Consider the following 7506-nt stretch of genomic DNA (forward strand, 5'->3'; position numbering starts at 1 on the left):
AAAGCCCGTCCTGTATTTCTGTAGAAGTCCCGTGGACGTTATAAAAGTATATCGGATGTGCCCTGCGCTGTTCTGCATCCATGGTACCCGGCAGTCTATCTTGTCACGGTTCGTATACGGTATGATTTGGAGCGGCTGCCGTGTTGGAGTTAAATCTCTCTCTCGTTATCGTTCTCACATTAAATAGCCGTGCATAAACCTCGCAATATCCTGTGTGAGTTATGTGCATTGCCCGTGTATGTAACGCGGTGGATATTGGCCCTTGGGTCTGTTTGCCCCCGGGCTGAGCTATTAGGTGTCAGGTAAGGCTTTCTTTGTCAGTTTGGGATTCACACCTTGCTGTGACATGAAACTCCAGTTAGAAATCCATTACCTGTTAATGTGGGTTAGTGTTACCTCCCAGCGTGGGGTCTTTCACCTTCCCAGTGTTTGAACGGTAACTTTCTGCACCTACTGAAATCCTAGTTATTCTCTCGTAAAAGGCCACTGAGTCAATTTTCTCTTGGCACCTTCACATTAAATCCTCATTATCCCGTACAGACACACTTCAAGGCCACATAGGATGTCTTTAGTGGAACACAAGTGACTAAATACAGGAGGACCTACTCAAAAGGTGGCATAATACGGGTTCTTCTGGATTCGTTTGGGAACATTCCTCTTCATATAGTATACAAGTGCATTCAAATAGCTATTTCACGTAAACGGTAGCTGTTGTGTATTTTATATCAATAGTTTTCACGATTAGATTAGGTTGATTCAGCAGGTTTATGCCCAGGTTATTAAAGCCACCGTTTAACTGCCATTCCCTTCCTCTCCGCAGGTAGATGACCCCATCAATTTACCCGACAACCATTACAAGTCGCTCAACCGGTGGTGTCTGTTTCCTCGGAGGGGAACTTCAAAAGCCCTTTTTACTGCATACAGTTATTATACTAGGTAGGAAACTATTGTTTAACAAAATAAGTTGGGTCTCTAGAAGTCTGAGGTGAAGTCACTATTAAAATAACAGAGAATAACAAGTCACTTTTTTTGTTCTCCTGTATAAAACTTTGAGATAGCCAAGAGCGCCTAAATAATTTTTAATAACTTTCAGTGGAAGACATTTGTTGGATAAGATGTACACTCCCAAGGGTGACCAATGTTCTTTTAAGGGTGAGCTCTACCATCATTTTTATATCCTGGGTCACACATTGAGCGCAAGTCCATACTGGGATTCCCAGCCTCGAGAACGAGAAAGTGGCATTTACACGGAGAAACACAGAGATATTCAGGGAAGTTACATCAAGCAACATTGGAAAGACAGTCAGAAGCAGACACACACCTGCCCATTTAAACCAGTACAAAAGGGGACTCCCATCATATGTTTATATCCTTATTGTCATATGGTTGTTTGGAATATATGTAATATTTGTCGCAAAACGTTGTAACGCTATCATTTATTTCTGTGTCAGTACCCATGATCCTCTGCTGTTTGGCAAGATAGTTCATGTGAGCCTTTTGCATCACACTTAATTGTGTAATTTTTGTAAATGACATCAGACATCCTTCCGCAGGCCGCATATTGCTTGAAAATGTGTCTTTATTTGCAGCGCTGGCTCATCTGACATCAGCTCAGGTTCCGCTCCTTAGTGTCCGCCTAGAAAAGGCGACACGCGGCTATAGCTAGCGCCGGGAAAACGGAAACTAAGGAACCCCCGAGCCAAACTTTATGCACATTTCCTGCCCTCCTGCTTTAAGTAACAAAACTAGCACTGTATGCCCGGTACCCTACTGACAAAATAAATACGCTGCTTACGGGAAAACCGTGACGTCCAGGCACAAATTAGAGTCATAAATCCCCACGTGTCTTTATTACACAGTGCAGAACTTTTTTGAAAAAGGGGGATCCTGCATTGATATAAAAATAATTTGTTCTGGTTCAACAAAGGCAGGTTTAACTATGACATGTGGATCAAATATAAATAAAGCCACAGGAGATCCACCAGGTTTTCTTTTTTTCTATTTGGAGAAACTTTTGGCTATTTTTCATCATTTTATCAGTTTGTGCTATATCATCTGTAGCATGTTTCACTAGGGAAATATATTTGATACAAGCTTATAGTGCAATTCGTTCCTCGGGAAGAAGGTTGGGATTAACTACTCTTCACTAAAACGATGAACGTGATGAATAATGTCTTCTGATGGCAGATCCGCTGTAACATACAGCAGCGTCTTCTAGGACCGCTCATGCTATATGTCATATAGTAAAATGTTTATGACATGGAGTGGAGTACAGTAGGATTAGAGGCACCTTGCCCTATCTGTTATCTGTCAGTCAATAGTATTTCTATAATTATAGACTCTAAGAAAGACCTGTCAGGTCAGAAGGAAGCGGCTTTGTCTACAGGAATGTGTGAGGTGCATGACATCAAGGGGCAAGTAAAGTGGCCACGAACCACAGGGAGCTTTTGAGACAAGCTGAATATGCAGTTTACAAAGGTCTCCACACTGACCAAACAATACGAGGCAGATTGGAACTGACTTGCATGAAAGTCCCCAGGGTATAAATGGCTCCGTTGGAATGGTTTAACCTGTAGCACCCCTACAATTTGGTAGGGTTCCTTTTTTGGTGGCTAGCGTGTTCACAACCTTCACGGGTTCTAGATGTCCTTTTCTTACCATGGCTGGACAGAGAGGTGACAGGCTAAAGGTAGAGGTGCACCATAGTGATGCTCCTGGGGGGTTTACTAGGTGTTTCTGGGACTTTAGATGTTTTTTCCAAAGCCGTCCTGGTTTCGCATGGACCTATACAAACAAAAGATGAGATGGTCAAAAACAAACAGTGTCTGTTTAAATATTTACAGAAAGGAAACTATGGCATCCTTCACTTCCTTGTCAGGAAATACCATCACCCACAGTTGAATGACTAAAATAGCAGAATTGTGGGTTTTACTCTTTCAGTCCTATCTAAAGCACCTTAAATGGGTGAGATTCAAGACAATATTTTAACATTTGAAATTTGGCATTTAGATTTGGGGCTGACCTTAACCCTTAGAAACCCATAAAATATTTAGAGAGAGGGTGGTACATAAATGGAACAGACTCCCATCAGAAGTTGTAGAGGTAAAAACAGTGCATGGGATAGACATAAAGCTATCTTGATTTTAAGACGAGGCCAAGGACTGATTAAGGTTTGAGTTTTTACAGCAGGAGAACCGGGCAGGCTAGATGGGGCCGAAGGGTTCTTATGTGCCGTCAGATTCCATGTTCCTATGTAACTTTAATAAAATGTCTATAGGATGGCACTAAATGCTGTAACAGATTATCACTATAGCTAGACTGTTACTAAGAGGGTAATAATGAGTGGCAATGAACCCCAGGGGTCATTGATGGAAGACCCCTGTGGTGCAGGAGGTTTGTAGTGTCACGGAGCGCATTGTGGGGGGAACACACATTATCACAGACAGTAGCTCACAACAAAAGAAGTGTCTGGCTGTGAAGGTATTACTTCATCACACACCGCAGGTGAACATCACACGATTAGCGCCGCACAAAGGCTTTCTGACAGGCCTTTAGCGCATCTCTTTTGCAGCTTCTGGGGTGTAAAGCTCTGATCCGACATGTTGATTGGATTGTCTCAGAAAGGTGTTTGGACGCCCATTTACATGGTTAGAATTGCAGATCTGCCCAATGTGTGTAAATATTACCAAGATTATGTGAGTTTCTCTTCACGCTGCTAATCACCTAACGCTTCGCTGGTCACACTCCGATTAACTCGATCTCTGCCGAGAGAAACTACATACAAGTTCATATTTAAATGGACATTTTTATTACAATGTGTTAGGTTGGGCTGACCAGATTTCCCCTTCAGCTGGAGATGCTTATGAATGAAATGCAGAAATGCATTTATATCTTTGCTGCCCTATTGTTCCTGGTAATAAAGAGAGCATTTATTTCCCTGTAAATTATTATTTATTGGTTTATATAGCGCCATCCTATTCGATGGTGCTGTACAATTTGGACTCACGGAAGTAAGAAGGTAAGGTCGGTCCTGCTCAAACAATCTTACAAGCTAGAAAATGAGTCCCCCCTGCAAACCTTTTTCCTTGGGCTTGTGTATGATCTTTATATTTATGACGCAAATGATTGAGCCCCTATGATTGGCATCTACTGCGAAAAACTATACCCATGGCTAATGAAATCTAGAAGCTGTCAGCTTGTCTGAGGGTATAATGAGACCACCATTTACGCCCATATGACAGGGACCAACTGCATTGAAGACCTACTGTTGCTTAGGCCCACTGACAGCTGAAAAAACTAAAGCTTGGAACTACAGTATATGTAATTCATACTGTGGTATAGGGATACCTTAATTCATTTTTTGGGCAGACCAGATGGGCCGAATGGTTCTTATTTGCCATCAAATTCTATGTCTATTACTTTATTGGACCAACCAGAGAAGAAACTTATTGTGGTGAAGCTTATGTGGCTGCTCCAAGGCATATACATATATTGAAAACACCATTGCATAGGTTCAATTAGTCTACTGAACCATATGACGTAGGATCTGCCGTAGATTAATTAAGATATACATTTTAAATATGGCTTCCGACATTGTCTTCATGCTTGGGGAATTCATAGACAGCCAGCTTTAAATGGCCAATTTAGCAGCCCTTCTTAAACATGGACAATGGATGATGCCTCCACTAACACATCCTCACAATAAAAAAACATTTAGAGACTTTATGGGCGAATGTAGGCCGAATGGACACTGAGCATGAAAATGGGAGAAGCTAACGTTTAGCCTTCGACTGCTTGTAAAACTGCTTTGATGTCAAGACGTTTTTCTGTTTGCCGAAGCTGCTAGAAGCTGTTGGCTCTTTGGATGCCAGGTCACAAAGTTATACGCCATTCAAGTGCAAATGGTGCTTCATTTGCTTAGTTGCTCCACTGGAACTTTGTCCATCATCCCATCTCTGCCATCTTTGTAGACCTCCAGGTGCAGTCACATTGTTCACAATGCAATGGAGTTTTTGGAAGGCACTGTGCCTCTAATTTAATAGGGAACTTTATGGATATTTCTGGTCTCAGACATGTCTTCTCTCCCCGGGCTCTAGTCTTCCATATCATTATTCTTCTGACCTTTCCCAGCTCAGAAATTCCATTGGTTAATGTTTGCCATTTCAGCCGTTAACCCATAGGATGCTACAACCTGCCCACAGTCACAACACTGTGTGTTTGCTTTGGTTTGCACAACGCTACAAGTTCCAGGAACTGGCATCCAAATACACAATAATATGTTGTTTATTGTTAGCCAGGATTAAAAGAGCCGTAGTTGTGCAGCCAACGTGGTGGAAAAGAAGGTAGTACGGATCTGTTAGCAGTAGGTGAGGTAGGATAAATAGGACATGTGGTAAAGGATAAAAGATTAAGTGAAAAAGGAGACAGTACAGGGCAGAAGGGTGGCAAGTAACAATATATTGTGGTTACGGGATAGAGAAAGAGGAACAAATATTGTATATATATATTCACATACTGAGTATACTGTAAATATACGGAGCATACCCTCAAAATTGTAAGCTTGCGAGCCCGGCTCTCTCCACCTAATCTATCGGTTTGTCTTAGTCTGTCAATTCTCGTCTTGTTATACCCCTTGAATATATGTATTGTATGAAGTGCTGCGTAAATTGTTGGCGCTATATAAATAAGAGATAGTCATAATACCGTGGTACAGATTTGCTGATGCGGCTTCAGTGTCCCCTTTTGACTATGTGATATAAGTATGATGTTCTTTAATTGGACTTTTCAACGAAGGGTAAGACACAAGGAAATGCAAAATTGTAAAAGCAGAATTGGATACAAACAAGTTTGGCTGACGGGTCAGGGAATGGGAAGTGAAGAAAGAGAGAAGGTAGAAAATGAGTTCTTGTGTTCCTCCAATAGAAAAAAGAAACAAATGGAGGGGCTACAATCCCATATAGTTTCAAATAATAATAGTTGGGAGCTGCAGCACCAAAAGAACCTGGTTTTGTACAAACTGTCCTTCGTCGTGTTGCTGCTTATGACCAAGCACAGTATGTGCGAAACGGGTCAAGCGGTTTAGGCTTTTTGTTGGTGTTTTTGTTCTGTTGCCCTTAAATTAATTTTATACATTCAGGGATATCCTTGTGTGATGCTGGTGTCCCCCAATAGAAGCTCTTTATATACAATTCCAGGTCTTGTGGAGAGTCCTTGACACTGAATAAGCATGGCAGCTGGTTGTTTACAGCCATATGATGCAGTATTTCACTATATGACACAAATTCCTGCTTAAAAAGGCTGCCCGGTAAAGAGAAGGATGTAAAAATAGGCGCTGCGCTTCCACACACGGTTTTGCCCCTTTCAGGGTTCCGGTACCATAGATGTCATGGATCGGAATGCATAGCAGTCGTATGCCTGTATATAGCGCCTCTTACTCCCTGTCTCCTGGTAATGAAGAAATACAGACACTAGGGGTAAGTGGTGCAGAGAAACCAAAATCACATGGAGGGACTGTATCTCAAACGCGAGACAGCTTATAGACACAGATTTGATGTACATTTTTCAGGCTCACTTGATTTGAGCGAGGAGACTGCATTTATAACTGTAGCGGCATTGCACATTGTTACCTTGTAACTGCATCGGCAGGGAGCAGGTTAATACGCAGGTGATAAGACGTCCGGCAAGCACCCCACACCTCTGTACAAGCTTACACTCACCACAGTGTTTGCCGTGGATCTCAGCCAAGGGATAGTCGCAGGCGTAACCACGCGTGTGTATGTGTATTTGTCCTGCGTCCCGCTGCCCAGGCATGCCTCCTCATCACTCACATTACATACAAGAAATCACTGCAAAATACAATGAAACCGGGCCCAGGTTCACTAAATAACGCTCAATTTAAAGTGCTTGGCCTGTCTAAGGTTTGATATGGATCCCAGGATGAAACTCGCTCTGGAGTTGGTCAGCAGTAAAGTACTGGACCAAGTCTAATAGTTTCCGGATCAAACCCCTTTCATCTGTGTGTCAAACGCGTCTATAATTTTACTGTCACTAATTATTTGATCATTGAGTAATAGTAATAATATTAACAATGGGAGTCAATCCAGGGGCCAGGCTCCTCATATGTTAGGCCCGGTACCTAACCCTATTTTATATTTATCCCTACCGGCATCTTCAATCCCTTACAAAGAGTAATCCAGTTTTTTTAAAGTAATGCAGGGTATATACAGTATTCTATCCCATTGTACAGCAGTGCGGACTATGATGGCGCTATATAAATCAGTTCACAATAATGACAAAACTCTGCCCCCCCATAGAGTTAATCTTGGTCTACTGATAGCACAATTGGAGTTTCCACTTGCTTGCACAGTCACACTGCATGTCACTTGTCTGTACTTTGTAATGACGCAGGATCAGATACCCCTCCCTCACCCGTTTCATTAGCCTCTTGCCAGTCGGCATTCCTGAAGGGCCACAGAGCCGCCTCCCCGGGCCAGCGTCCAGCCCCCC

The sequence above is a fragment of the Sceloporus occidentalis genome, unplaced genomic scaffold (genome assembly GCF_023333645.1).
Source record: "Sceloporus occidentalis isolate IW3139 unplaced genomic scaffold, rSceOcc1.0.p SCAF_253, whole genome shotgun sequence".
Taxonomy (NCBI): domain Eukaryota; kingdom Metazoa; phylum Chordata; class Lepidosauria; order Squamata; family Phrynosomatidae; genus Sceloporus; species Sceloporus occidentalis.